This window comes from Suncus etruscus, chromosome 1 (assembly GCF_024139225.1).
Source record: "Suncus etruscus isolate mSunEtr1 chromosome 1, mSunEtr1.pri.cur, whole genome shotgun sequence".
NCBI classification, from domain to species: Eukaryota; Metazoa; Chordata; class Mammalia; order Eulipotyphla; family Soricidae; genus Suncus; species Suncus etruscus.
The window spans coordinates 140,803,056-140,818,728 of record NC_064848.1 but is presented as its reverse complement, the minus strand read 5'-3'; positions in this window follow the sequence as shown (position 1 = coordinate 140,818,728).

Sequence of the window (15,673 nt, the reverse complement as noted above, 5' to 3'; positions counted from 1 at the left end):
TGGGTCATATTTCAGCATGTGAGAAAGTCTTCCAGAACAGGTGAGTGTTGGCCCATTTTCCCATAATAGCAAACTTGAAATTCCTGTGCCCAGTTCATATCTTACTTTCCCATAAACATCTCCCATCAGGGAATACCCAGCATTAGGTATTCTCTCTTTGGATCAAAAAGGGATCCTCTGTACCTGCCCTCAACAAAATATCCCAGAGGGGACCCAGACTTTTCCTTAGCCCAGATGAACTATCCCCTCTCTTGGAGCAAGAAGTAGAATGAGCAAATGGAAAGGTCTCCAATCCAATGATCCCCCACCTCCTTCCTATAACCAGGGTTAGACATCCTGGATTCTAAGATATCTTTGCTAAGGGCCCAGATTGGAAAGTGAAGACAACCAGGCAAATGGGTGATGACAGGTAGAACTAGAAGTGTACACAGGAGCAAGCCTGTCTACAGCAAGGATTTTCTCAAGATCTTGGTTTGGAGCTGATGGTAGGATAGAGGATAATCCACTTGGCAGTCTTCAAAAAGAAAAAGGTCTGTACACAAAGAGCCTCCACCCAGAGTCCACTCACTCTCTTACTGAAATGCTTACTCTGGAAACTGCTTTTGAAGTCCCTGATCTTTGACCAGCAAGGCCAGAGCAAGTTTCTTGTGAAATCAGACTCAGTACAAGACAGCAGACACATGTGCAGGTGGGGACCCTCATTCCCCTAACTCCATCCCCCCTGCCCTGAGATTCTATACCAGACACCCCTTCATCCCAGGTCCCAACACCTGTTGGGGTAAGTGCCAAGTCTCCTCCTATGCCCACAGCCCCCCTGTATGCTGGGATTTCACCCCCTCCATAGACCTCCCTGCACCTGTATTTGTTAATCAAGCCACGGAGGACTCCGTAATTGCCCAGCAGAAAACACGGGTGCAGATGCTAGGGAGCACCGGGGCAAAAGCACTAAATGAGATTCTTGTTTTCCAAACAGAGCCCGAGATTTAATTACAGCCTTTCCAAGTGCTTATTAAAAACCCTTCTCTTTTTTTTTCCTTATTGTTTTCCTGCATGGCGCATATTGAATCAGCCGCGGCTGTTGTCTTGTTTTTGGAGCGTTCATAAAAAGAACCGATGTGGAAAATTGCAAACACAGATTGTACCCAAACAATATCTTCTCCCTTTGCTTTTCTCTCTGGTCTTTCTTCCTGCTGAATAACAACATGGGAGATTGCATTCAGTGCACATCCGGGCTCTTTCCCACTAGCCAGAAGGGGGTCTGTCTGCCCTGCTCCTCCACCTGCAAAAAAAAAAAAAAAAAGACTGTGGAGACCATGGAACTACCTTGGCTCTAAATGAAAGAAAACAGAGCATGGACCATGGGGCAGGAAAGGGAAAGTGCTGTTAAGCACTGGCACTGCAGGGGACTGGAGCCAATGGGTGTTTAGTAGCCCTGACTGTCACCAAATGAGCCAGAGGAGAAACCTGCTGGCCAATATAGAGGAGAGGGACAGAACAAGTATCATCTGCAGAGGCTGGGGGGGCTATCTGAAGGCTCAGGGGTCAAGTTTACCATGAGTAGGATCCAAGTTCAATTCCTAGCACCTGAGTGACATCACTCAGCACCTCAGGTGCGATCTAGTGGTCCCTTGCACTTCGGACCTGAGTTGCAGCATAATGATAGTTCCTGAAGTCCAAGTATCCCTCATGAGTAAGTACCCCCGGTAAGTGAGCCTTCACATGTGATTTTTGGGATTCCACTTGACTGAACAATGTGCCTTTGACCATTACAGCTCATTCTGGATATAGGGGACTCAGATTCTGTAAGATCTGGGATCCTTCCTCCAGTTGAAACAGTTTCTTCCCATAAACAAAGGGCTGAGCTTTGCATGTTTCTAAGGTAAATGGTCCCAACCACCAGATGAACTCACTGCAAGCCATGTCAAGGCTCCAAAGGGGCCATGGCCAGAGTCACTGACAAAAGGGTGCCAGTCAGAACCTTGAGTGATTCATCTCCCACTTACCTCTGAGTGAAGTTGTCTCCTAAAGCCAGCCTGTGTCCCAGGTGTTTCTCTTAAGGCCTCCATACAACAGAGTCCTCAAGATGTACTGGAGAAGTGGACTGTCCCCTGGCTCTCCACTGAGCCACCTGCCACCCACCCACATAAGACAGAAGCAGCACCACTTGGGCCAGCCCAACTGACTGAGTATTGCTGTGAATCATCTGCAGGTATATTGAGCATCACATGGGAGAAAGCTGCAAGAAAGCATGCAAGAAGGAAAGGAAGGGAAGGGAAAGAAGAAAAGGAGGGAGGGAGAGAGGAATGAAGGAAAGAAGGAAGAAAGGAAGGAAGGAAGGAAGGAAGGAAGGAAGGAAGAAAGGAAGGAAGGAAGGAAGGAAGGAAGGAAGGAAGGAAGGAAGGAAGGAAGGAAGGAAGGAAGGAAGGAGGGAGGGAGGGAGGGAGGGAGGGAAGGAAGGAAGGAAGGAAGGAAGGAAGGAAGGAAGGAAGGAGGGAGGGAGGGAGGGAGGGAGGGAGGGAGGAAGGGAGGAAGGAAGGAAGGAAGGAAGGAAGGAAGGAAGGAAGGAAGGGAGGGAGGGAAGGAGGGAGGAAGGAAAGAAGGAAGGGAGGGAGGGTGGGAGGAACAGAGGGAGGAAAGGAGGGAGGAAAGGAGGGAGGGAAGAAGGAAGGAAGGAATGAAAGAATGAAGGAAGGGAGAAAGGGAGGGAGGGAAGGGAGGGGAGGGAGGGAGGAAGAAAAGGAATGAGGGGGGAATGGAGGAAGGAAGGATCAAACGAAGGAACAAAAGAAGGAACAAAGGAACGAAGGGAGTATGGAAGGAATGAAGGAAGGGAAGAAGGGGGGAAGGAAGGGAGGGAGGAAGGATGGAAGAAAAGAAGGAGAGAAGGAAGGAACAAAAGAAGGAACAAAGGAACAAAGAAAGGGAGTATGGAAGGAAGGAAGGAAGGAAGGAAGGAAGGAAGGAAGGAAGGAAGGAAGGAAGGAAGGAAGGAAGGAAGGAAGGAAGGAAGGAAGGGAGGGAGGGAGGAAAGGAGTGAGGATGGAAGGAAGGAAGGGAGGGAGGAAGGGAGGGAGGGAGGGAGGGAGGAGAGAGGGAGGATGGAAGGAAGGAAGGAAGGAAGGAAGGAAGGAAAGAAGGAAGGAAGGAAGGGAGGAAGGGAGGGAGGGAGGATGGAAGGAAGGGAGGGAGAGGGAAGGAAGGGAGGGAAGAAGGAAAGGAAGGAGGGAAGGAGGAGGGAAGGAAGGAAAAGGGAGGGAGGAAAGAAAGGAAGGAACGAACGAATAAACGAATGAAGGGAGGAATGGAGGAAGGAAGGAAGGAAGGAAGGAAGGAAGGAAGGAAGGAAGGAAGGAAGGAAGGAAGGAAGGAAGGAAGGAAGGAAGGAAGGAAGGACAGATGTAAGAAAAGAGGGAAGAAGTAGGAAAGGAATGGAGGAAGGGAGAAATGGAGGGAGAAAGGAAAAGGAAAGCCGAGAAAAGGAAGGAGGATGGAAGGAAAGGAGGGAGAAATGGAGGGAAAAGGAGAATAAGTGAGAAAGGAAAAAATCACCTTATTTAGGTATGCTAGGTACTTGGTGTGCAGGGAGACAAACAGGATGCACACTTCTGACATGTGACCTGGGACTATTCTCTGGTTCCTTAGCTTTGTAAAGATCTAGTGCCAGAAATACTTCCTGTTTCCTTTCTTGACTCCTGACCGATGCTAGTGCTCTCAAGGACTTGGACCCACTTCAAAGATGATGTGCAGAGCAGGCAGAAACCTCAATGACAGAGACTCATCCTGACCAAGGGCTCAGGCTAGGTGAGGAAGATGAAAGCTGCAACTGTCTCCTTAAAACCCCCTTTTATCTCCACTATCCCATTCTTCAGATCACTCAGAGAAAAGTGTATCCACAAGCTCACTTGGATATGCACAACTAGTACCAATCTGGAACACAATGTCTTCAGTGCCTCCAATGGCCCAAGTGGCTCTGTGTCCTTTGTGCCATGGCTCTAGAGAAGTTCTTTCAGCAAACAAGCTTTCATTTCACAGACAGTTCTGCTCTTATTTCAGAGAAAATTGATGTTTTGTCAGGTATTTTCCCACTTGAGAGCTGGTCAGAGCACTCAGGATGAGCAGATAAAACAATGTAAGTCAGTAGTTTCAAATAACAACTAAAAAGGCTGACTTGATGAGAAGTCAGCAAAAGGGGTGCAGCTAACCTGGCTCTCCCAAGGAAACTGTGGATGGCTCTGGGGAGAGAAAGGCACAGCAATCACTGGGCTCACATTCTCTATTAGGCTTCACCTGGAGGCCATATCAAAGGTTTGGCAGAGCTTTCTTCAAAAATGGAAAACCTGGAGCCGGAGGGATAGCTCAGTGGTAGGGTGTTTGCCTTGCAAGCAGCCAACCCAGGACCAACCATGGTTCAAATCCCAGCATCCCATATGGTCCTGCCCAGGGCAATTTCTGAGCTCAGAGCCAGGAGTGACCCCAGACTGTTACCAGGTGTGACAAAAAAAAAAAAGGAAACCTTGTCCTATTGGGAGAGGGTGGTGGCCCCCAACAGTCAATGGAAGCAGCTGTAGAGAAGGGAATAAATAAGGAAAGTCCTACTCAACTTCAGAGCTTGTCACTCCTACTCTTCACTTCTTACAGGTCTCCATTACCAAGTCTAATATATGATTTCTGGGGCTGGAGAGAGAGCATGGAGGTAAGGTGTTTGCCTTGTGTGCAGAAGGTCGGCGGTTCGAATCCCGGCATCCCATCTGGTCCCCCAGGCCTGCCAGGAGCGATTTCTGAGCATAGAGCTAGGAGTAACCCCTGAGCACTGCCAGGTGTGACCCAAAAACAAACAAAAAAAAGTGATTTCTTGGAAGATTCATCCTTATCTGCTTCTAGAAGATTCTGACCATTCCCAGGACAGAAGCAAGTCATCTCTCAGTCCAGAGGGCACCTTCCTGTCAGCCCCCTCTCCGAGGTGCTCAGCTCCATGAGAGGCAATTGGCTCTCTTAGGACAATTTATTGAACTTTATCAAGATGAAAAAACGTATGAGGATGCAGTATGTGTGTGCATGTACATGTGTGTTTACCATATGTGTGCATGAGTGTATGTTTATATGATCTGGTTAATACTCCCTCCTGGAGAAAAACTAGCCCTTACTCTGACATCATTCCAATCGAAACCAATCCCCTTTTCTCTTAAAATAGCCCTACTTAGGGCCAGAGAGATAGTATAGGGGTTAAGGCACTTGTATGTGATCCTCAGTCACATGCAGCCCTTGTGAGCCCACAGGAATGGTCCCTAAGCAGAAGAATTCTTGAGCACGACTAGATGTGCCCCAAAATAGTATTGACAAAAAAATGTGTAAAACAAAGTAAGAGTCTAGACTATAGAGAGAGAATACAGTGGTGTAAGGCACTTACTTTACACAAAACCAATGGCATTTTGATCCCAAGTAAGCACTAAGTACTGCTGGATGTGGTAAAATAAAAAAAAAAAACTAAATACAATAATATTTTGTTTGCAGGGGATTGAGATCATACTTGGCAGTACATGGAGGGGGTTTGTTTCAACTCTGTGCTCAGTTAACCATATGTGGTGCTGAAGACCAAACCAGGGTTCATCCCTTCCGTCTTTGCAGAGCAAGAGCCTTGACCCTTCTACTATCACTCCAGCTGAAAATTAGCCTTTCCTTTGTAAATTGGTGATGGTGATGATGGCAGTTTTATTGTAGTTGTCATGTCATTGTCTTAAAAAAGAATTTCTTCAACAAATACGCACAGGCACCAGAAGCTAAAAACTGGTCTTTAGTGGGAAACATATAACTGCAATGGGGAATAGAACAAGGAAAGGGCAGACACTGGGACATGTTGAAAGGAAGCTTACATTCTGGTGGAGAATGAGGTATTGGTATGTTTATGCATAAACCCCCATCATTATCAGTTTTGTAAATCACATAGCCTAAATAATTTTTAAAGGAATTTCTTTTTTTTTTTTTTTCGGTTTTTGGTTTTTGGTTTTTGGGTCACACCAGCAGCGCTCAGGGGTTACTCACGGCTCTACTCTCAGAAATCGCTCCTGGCAGGCTTAGGGGACCATATGGGATGCCGGGATTCAACCCACCATCCTTCTGAATGCAAGGCAAATGCACTAGCTCCATGCAATCTCTCCGGGCCATAGGGAATTTCTTTTATTCCTTTTTATTTATGGGGATGAGTAAAGAATCACAGAGAGCTTTCCACTCTCAAAAGGATTATCAAGTCTGGTCCTGGATGGCAGATAGAATATTTTTAGAATTTCCCCATCTTTGTTCTGCCTTGACTCCCCACTGTTTAGTGGGTTACCTCTACAGTGCCATTAATGTTCATACACACATTTTATCATTTCTGGGAGCTACACTAGTGATGCTCAGGATTTTTTTTAGCTATGTGCTCAGGGATCACTTCTGGTAGGGATTAGAGGACCATAAGGGCTGCCAGGGTTCAAACCAGCACTACATGTTCCTTACCCAATGTATTATCACTCCAGCCCACTCCTCACTTTATTGAGGTGAAAACAAATGCAAAATTAGTAAAAGAGATAATAACCCAAGTGATGTCCCACCTGACCCAGATCCTCACTGCTGTCCCCATCCTTTGTAAGCAGTAGCCCCAAATTTTCATCTCTTCCAGAAAAGGTCCATCTGACATCCCAGATCTGTATCCTACAAACTCTACAAATTTGAAGAAAAACTTGTTGATTAGATTAGCGAATTAGAAAAGTCATTGAGGAAGACAATAATTTTTGGCCCACGTAGTGGAAACGTGAAACCAGAAGAAAAAAAAAAAACATGTTTCCTGGGCTGAGTATATTCCAAGAGAATCTGGTTTGGGATAGAAAAAATGATGCAAGTAAGGTGATTGTCTTGCATGTAGCCAGCCTATGTTTGATCCCTAACATCTCATATGATCACCCTGAGCACTGCCTGGAGTGATCCCTGAGTACAGAGTCAGGAGTAAACCCTAAGCATCATCAAGTCCCCCCAAAGGAAACAACAACTACAACACATATACCTAAAAACCCAAAAAAAAAAAATTAGAAAATAGGGAAAGATGGGTAGGGGGCTTCTCATACAATGGTAGAAGACTGGTGAAGGGTGTGGTACTGGGACTTTTTTTCTTTGGCTTTTGGGTCAGACACAGCAGTGCTCAGGGGTTACTCCTGGCATATGCTCAGAAATCACCCCTGGCAGGCACAGGGGACCATATGGGATGTCGAACCACCATCCTTCAGCATGAAAGGCAAACGCCTTACCTCCATGCTATCTCTCTGGCCCCAAGGGACATTTATTTTTTGTTTTGTTTTGTTTGTTTTTGGGTTACACCAGGCAACGCACAGGGGTTACTCCTAGCTCTATACTCAGAAGTCGCCCCTGGCAGGCTCAGGAGACCATATGGGATGCCAGGATTCTAACCACTGTCCTGCATGTAAGGCAAACACTCTACCTCATGCTATCTCTCCAGCACCATACTGGGACATTTAATACATAAAACTACCTTGTAGTTTTATTAATAATAGTATTGTAAACCATTGTGTCTTACTTTTTTAGAAAGGCTAAAAAAAATCAAAACTCTGCCTTAGAAGAGTCAGCTGCGCCATCTTCTAGGATGTCTAGGACTGACTTGCTTCCCATTCCTGAGCCCTTTCAGTACCCTCTGCCCTTTAGACCCCATATTGGGGTCCTCTCTCCCCATAGAACTGAAGAGCTTACACTCATTCTAAATGTAGGATGCTTCTGACTACCATGATCCCACCTGCAGCCTGTGTACTTCTTTAGCTCTGGGTTAGGGCCTGTTGGAAGCCAAAGCTATTTTGCACATCTTCACTTTTTCATCTTAATTGCTTCCCATAGACCAGACCAAGCCCAAACTAGATCTGTGTTGCCATGGTAACCCACTTCTCAACCCAACAGGCTGTAACCCTGGAAGTAAGAGAGTAGGATATATGTTTTTATTTATTTTTTTGTTCTACCCAGTGGTGCTCAGGAGGCTGAGGAAGGTCAAGGATCCAACCCAGAGTCTCACACAAGTCTCACACAAGTGTGTGCTCCATCTCTTGAGTCACATCCATCACTAGGTTTGTGTTTAAATTCTTGGCGGTAACCTCCTTTAAGGTTAGAGAGATGATGCCCAGATTTAGGAAACAGGTGAATAAGTACATACCCATTTGGGGGCTTCATTATTCCTGCCATTCCAAAAACAGCATGAGGAAGAAAGAAACAAGACCTTCCTCAATTCTCCCAAATTCTCTCTAGTCCTGTCTGCCACAAGCCAGGTCATCCACTTCTCTCCCCTTCATGAATTTGATGGAAGACGCTCATGAAATCACAAAATCTGCATGTGGCTGAGCCCAAACCACAAGGCCTTTCTGTGACTTGTCCTCTATGTTCCACAAACAGACAGGAATGTTTTTTTTTTAATTTTTTTTTTATTTAAACACCTTGATTACATACATGATTGTGTTTGGGTTTCAGTCATAAAAGGAACACCACCCATCACCAGTGCAACATTCCCATCACCCAAGTCCCAAATCTCCCTCCTCCCCACCCAACCCCCGCCTGTACCCTAAACAGGCTCTACATTTCCCTCATACATTCTCAATATTAGGACAGTTCAAAATGTAGTTATTTCTCTAACTAAACTCATCACTCTTTGTGGTGAGCTTCCTGAGGTGAGCTGGAACTTCCAGCTCTTTTCTCTTTTGTGTCTGAAAATTATTATTACAAGGGTGTCTTTCATTTTTCTTAAAACCCATAGATGAGTGAGACCATTCTGCGTTTTTCTCTCTCTCTCTGACTTATTTCACTCAGCATAATAGATTCCATGTACATCCATGTATAGGAAAATTTCATGACTTCATCTCTCCTGACAGCTGCATAATATTCCATTGTGTATATGTACCACAGTTTCTTTAGCCATTCGTCTGTTGAAGGGCATCTTGGTTGTTTCCAGAGTCTTGCTATGGTAAATAGAGCTGCAATGAATATAGGTGTAAGGAAGGGGTTTTTGTATTGTATTTTTGTGTTCCTAGGGTATATTCCTAGGAGTGGTATAGCTGGATCATATGGGAGGTCGATTTCCAGTTTTTGGAGGAATCTCCATATCGCTTTCCATAAAGGTTGAACTAGACAGCATTCCCACCAGCAGTGGATAAGAGTTCCTTTCTCTCCACATCCCCGCCAACACTGTTTATTCTCATTCTTTGTGATGTGTGCCATTCTCTGGGGTGTGAGGTGGTATCTCATCGTTGTTTTGATTTGCATCTCCCTGATGATTAGTGATGTGGAACATTTTTTCATGTGTCTTTTGGCCATGCGTATTTCTTCTTTGTCAAAGTGTCTGTTCATTTCTTCTCCCCATTTTTTGATGGGTTTAGATGTTTTTTTCTTGTAAAGTTCTGTCAGTGCCTTGTATATTTTGGAGATTAGCCCCTTATCTGATGGGTATTGGGTGAATAGTTTCTCCCACTCAGTGGGTGGCTCTTGTATCCTGGGCACAATTTCCTTTGAGGTGCAGAAGCTTCTCAGCTTAATATATTCCCATCTGTTAATCTCTGCTTTCACTTGCTTGGAGAGTGCAGTTTCCTCCTTGAAGATGCCTGTAATGTCCTGTAGTGTTTTGCCTATGTGCTGTTCTATATATCTTATGGTTTTGGGGCTGATATCGAGGTCTTTAATCCATTTGGATTTTACCTTTGTACATGATGTTAGCTGGGGGTCTAAGTTTAATTTTTTGCAAGTGGCTATCCAATTGTGCCAACACCACTTGTTGAAGAGGCTTTCCCTGCTCCATTTAGGATTTCCTGCTCCTTTATCAAAAATTAGATGGTTGTATCTCTGGGGAACATTTTCTGAGTATTCAAGCCTATTCCACTGATCTGAGGACCTATCCTTATTCCAATACCATGCTGTTTTGATAAACTGTTGCTTTGTAGTAACAGTTTAAAGTTGGGAAAAGTAATTCCTCCCATATTCTTTTTCCCAATGATTTCTTTAGCTATTCGAGGGTGTTTATTGTTCCAAATGAATTTCAAAAGTGTCTGATCCACTTCTTTGAAGAATGTCATGGGTATCTTTAGAGGGATGGCATTAAATCTGTATAATGCCTTGGGGAGTATTGCCATTTTGATGATGTTAATCCTGCCAATCCATGAGCAGGGTATGTGTTTCCATTTCCGTGTGTCCTCTCTTATTTCTTGGAGCAGAGTTTTATAGTTTTCTTTGTATAGGTCCTTCACATATTTAGTCAAGTTGATTCCAAGATATTTGAGTTTGTGTGGTACTATTGTGAATGGGGTTGTTTTCTTAATGTCCATTTCATCCTTATTACTATTGGTATATAGAAAGGCCATTGATTTTTTGTGTGTTAATTTTGTAGCCTGCCACCTTGCTATATGAGTCTATTGTTTCTAGAAGCTTTTTGATAGAGTCTTTAGGGTTTCTAAGTAGAGTATCATGTCATCTGCAAACAGTGAGAGCTTGACTTCTTCCTTTCCTATCTGGATTCCCTTGATATCCTTTTCTTGCCTAATCGCTATAGCAAGTACTTCCAGTGCTATGTTGAATAGGAGTGGTGAGAGAGGACAGCCTTGTCTTGTGCCAGAATTTAGAGGGAAGGCTTTCAGTTTTTCTCCATTGAGGATAATATTTGCCACTGGCTTGTGGTAGATGGCCTTCACTATATTGAGAAAGGTTCCTTCCATTCCCATCTTGCTGAGAGTTTTGATCAAGAATGGGTGTTGGACCTTATCAAATGCTTTCTCTGCATCTATTGATATGATCATGTGGTTTTTATTTTTCTTGTTATTGATGTTGTGTATTATGTTGATAGATTTACGGATGTTAAACCAGCCTTGCATTCCTGGGATGAAACCTACTTGATCGTAGTGGATTATCTTCTTAACGAGGCATTGAATCCTATTTGCCAGGATTTTGTTGAGGATCTTTGCATCTGCATTCATCAGTGATATTGGTCTGTAATTTTCTTTTTTGGTAGCCTCTCTGTCTGGTTTAGGTATCAAGGTGATGTTGGCTTCATAAAAGCTATTTGGAAGTGTTTCTGTTTGTTCAATTTCATGAAAGAGTCTTGCCAAGATTGGCAGTAGTTCCTCTTGGAAAGTTTGATAGAATTCATTAGTGAATCCATCTGGACCTGGGCTTTTGTTTTTGGCAGACATTTGATTACTGTTTTAATTTCATCAATGGTGATGGGGGTGTTTTAGATATGCTACATCCTCTTCCTTCAACCGTGGAAGATTATAAGAGTCCAAGAATTTATCCATTTCTTCCAGGTTCTCATTTTTAGTGGCGTAGAGTTTTTCAAAGTAGTTTCTGATTACCCTTTGAATCTCTGTCATATCAGTAGTGATCTCTCCTTTTTCATTCCTGATACGAGTTATCAAGTTTCTCTCTCTCTCTCTTTCTTTGTTAGGTTTGCCAGTGGTCTATCAATCTTGTTTATTTTTTCAAAGAACCAACTTCTGCTTTCGTTGATCTTTCGGATTGTTTTTTGAGTTTCCACTTCGTTGATTTCTGCTCTCAGCTTTGTTATTTCCTTCTGTCTTCCTATTCTTGGGTCCTTTTGTTGAGCATTTTCTAGTTCTATTAGCTGTGTCATTAAGCTACTCAGGTAAGCTCCTTCTTCCTTCCTGATGTGTGCTTGCAAAGCTATAAATTTTCCTCTCAGTACTGCTTTTGCTGTGTCCCATAAGTTCTGAGAGTTTGTGTCTTTATTGTCATTTGTTTCCAGGAACCTTTTTATTTCCTCCTTGATTTCATCTCGGACCCACTGGTTATTGAGCATGAGGGCTGTTTAACTTCCAGGTGTTAAAGTGTTTCCTTCTGAGTCCCTTTGGAGTTCACAAATAATTTCAGAGCCTTGTGGTCAGCGAAGGTAGTCTGCAAAATTTCTATCCTCTTGATCTTATGGAGGTATGTTTAAATGTGCCAGCATGTAGTCTATCCTGGAGAATGTCCCATGTACATTGGAGAAGAATGTGTATCCAGGTTTCTGGGGATGGAGTGTCCTATATATATCCACTAGGCCTCTTTCTTCCATTTCTCTCCTCAGGTCTAGTATATTCTTGTTGGGTTTCAGTCTGGTTGACCTGTCCAGTGTGGGACAAAGCCGTGTTAAGGTCCCCCACAATTATTGTGTTGTTGTTGATATTATTTTTCAGATTTGTCAACAGTTGTATTAAATATTTTGCTGGCCCCTCATTCGGTGCATATATGTTTAGGAGAGTGAATTCTTCCTGCTCTACGTACCCCTTGATTAATATAAAATGTCCGTCTTTGTCCCTTACAACCTTCCTGAGTATAAAGTTTGCATTATCTGATATTAGTATGGCCACTCAGCTTTTTTATGGGTGTTGTTTGCTTGGATAACTTTTCTCCAGCCTTTTATTTTGAGTCTATGTTTGTTCTGACTATTCAGGTGCGTTTCTTGTAGGCAGCAGAAGGTTGGATTGAGTTTTTTGATCCATTTAGCCACTCTGTGTCTCTTAACTGGTGCATTTAGTCCATTGACGTTGAGAGAAAGAATTGTCCTGGGATTTAACGCCATCTTTATTTCAAAATTTGGTGTGTCTTTTGGGTAGTCTTGTCTTAGATTAGTCTTTCAGTTTTTCTCTTAAGACTGGTTTTGTGTCTGTGAAGTTTCTGAGCTGTTTTTTGTCTGTGAAACCATGTATTCTTCCATCAAACCGGAAAGTGAGTTTTGCTGGGTATAGTATTCTGGGTGAAGCATTCATTTCATTCAGTCTTGTCACAATATCCCACCACTGCTTTCTGGCATTGAGCGTTTCTGGTGACAGGTCTGCTGTAAATCTCAGGGAAGCTTGCTTGAACATGATTTCCCCTTTTGATCTTGCTGTTTTCAGAATTCTGTCTCTATCTGTGGGATTTGTCATTGTGACTAGGATGTGTCTTGGGGTGGTTTTTCTGGGGTCTCTTTTGGTTGGTACTCTTCGGGCATGCAGGATTTGATCACATATATTCTTTAGCTCTGGAAGTTTCTCTTTAATGATGTTCTTGACCATTGATTCTTCCTGGGAAATTTTCTTCCTGGGTCTCTGGGACTCCAATGATTCTTAAGTTGTTTCTGTTGATCTTATCATAGACTTCTATTTTCGTCTGTTCCCATTCTTTGACTAATTTTTCCATTGTCTGCTCATTTGCTTTAAGTTTTTTGTCCAATCTCTCCTGCTGTATGGAATTGTTATGTATCTCATCTTCCACAGCACCAAGTCTATTCTCAGCTTCTGATACCCTGTCCCAGAGCTTATCCATTTTGTCATTCACTTCGTTTACTGACTTTTTCAGTCCTGTTAGTTGACATGTTATTTCAGTTTGGAGTTTTGTCATTTCTGCCTTCATATTTTCTTGGTTCTTATTAGTGTTCTGTTCAACTCGATCCATGGTTTCTTGGAGTCTGTTGAGCACCTTCCATATTGCTAGTCTAAAGTCCTTATCTGAGAGGTTGATTAGTTGTTCAGTCATTATCTGGTCCTCAGAATTGTCATCTTCATTCTCTATGTCTGATGCTGGCCTGCGTTGTTTCCCCATTGTCACACTTGTATTGTGGGTTTTTCTACGTGTTGTAGTGGTATTCATTGTCTATATGATGTAGGCAGCACACTCCTCTGGCTCCTCCCTTTCTGGATGGGCTGACTTGCCTCTAAGGGAGGGGAGTCCTCCGTGGATGAAGCCTCACACTGGGTCAAATCTTAGGCCCGAGCATGCAACAGAGAAGACAGTCCAGAGAGAAATGTTTGCTTCTGTGATATAGCGCCGTTCTTAGTGTGATTTTTCCTTCTTGTTGCAATGGAGTTCTTTCCTTAGAAAGAGAGTTTCACGCAAGAGGACAGTAGACAGACATAGACAGGTCACACTCACAGTCTTTCACAGCTGAGCCCCACTGGGCCGGTGTACTTTCGCGGATTTTCCCCGCCTGGTCAGACAGGAATGTTTTGTATCTTGGAGACAGTTATGTCAGTCCCTCTGGGAATGCTACCATCCTCCTTTAAATCAAATGTCCTCCTGGGGCCAGGTCTTTCATGAGCAGGTACTGGTCCCCTCTCCAACCCTGCAGATTCTCTATAAAACAGTCAGCCTGACTTCCTGTAAATCCCCAAATGTATCTTTCTATGTCCTCTGTTCTAGCCTCTGGTGCTTGGTTGGTTGATTGATTGGTTTGTTCGTTTTGCCTGCTGACTGACTCATCCTTTAGTCTAGCTTAGAATTTCTTATTTTTTCCATATTTCCTTTCAAATTGTTTCCTTCCTGTATCCCCACTGTTTTATTGGTTGATTTTTTAGTCTCATGCATGATTCCCTTTATAATTTACATCTATGGCCTCCTTGGAATATTATGGGGGTCTATGTCTGGCCTCCAGTTAAGAAGCACTAGTTTAGCTCAATCAAAATGAATTTAAGGAACATGGAGCCTGAACATATATTACTTGCATTCCCTTTTGAGATGTGTATGTTCATGCTTCCATGCTGGCCTTTGTACCAGGGCTCACTCTCTCTGCCTTTGGAAAAACCAATGGTCTCTCTTGAGTACATTTTCATTACTATTTATTTCTTATTCTCCTCCCCTTCCTCAATACCTCCAAATTAAATCTGGTTTTACTTCAAAAAAAAAGAAATTTTAGAGTTGCTACATGGCATAGAAAGTAGGCATTGCTTTCCATGCAGCCAACCCAGATTCAAGCCCAAGAACCATATAAGGCCCCCTGAACTCTGCTAGGAGTAACCCGAAAACAGAGCCAGGAACATACACTAAGCAATCAGGCATGACCCCCCAAAAAACCCAAGCAAATAAAGAATAATTTCAAGAATAAAGAGATAGTACTAAAGGGAAGGCACTTGCCTTGCACATGCCCATTATAGCCATAACAAACCTGGTTCAAAAAAAACCAATGTTACAGGTGATTCCCCAGTACAACCAGGAGTCTCTCCTGAGAACAGAGCAGGAACAGCTCCTGAGCACTGACAAAAAAGAGCTGAAACTCAGGGAATAATTTAATTACTACTAAGTTCAGAAAGCCTTCCCTTGGTAAAAATTAATAAAGGAAACTTTATTGAAAATTAAGTTCAGAAATCCTATAAAGAGAGCTCTTCTGTTCGGCCATGCCTCATCAACTAGTTCAGACCCAACAGAAAGTAACATATTTTCACTCCTAAACAGAAAGTGCAAACTCCTTTTCTATTCGAGCAAGAAAGGAGATTTTCTTGATGCCCAGGAACAAGAGAAATGAAAATGCTGCAGCCCAGTCAATGAGCTTTTCTGAACTTTCATTTTTCTCTTTGAGGACTTCCTTGTTTTGCCCCCCTTTCCATAAAAAGCTTTCCATATGTGTAATCCTTCCAAGTAACTCTGCATTGCTGTCTGATGTATGAATTCAATAAAGCCCATTATATCTTCCAGTGTAGTCAGTTAAATTTTGTTTTCTTTTTCAATACTAGACACCCCACAGACACACTGCTAAGCTTGTGCCTCTGCAAGCTTATTCATGCCTTTATTCTTTCCTTTTTAGGATATATCACATGTATTCATTGTTCTTCCTCCCCACCTGACTATAAGCTCCCTGAAGCAAGGATGATTGTCTTTATTCCCATCTGTACCCCTAACACTAAGTCCCTTGTAG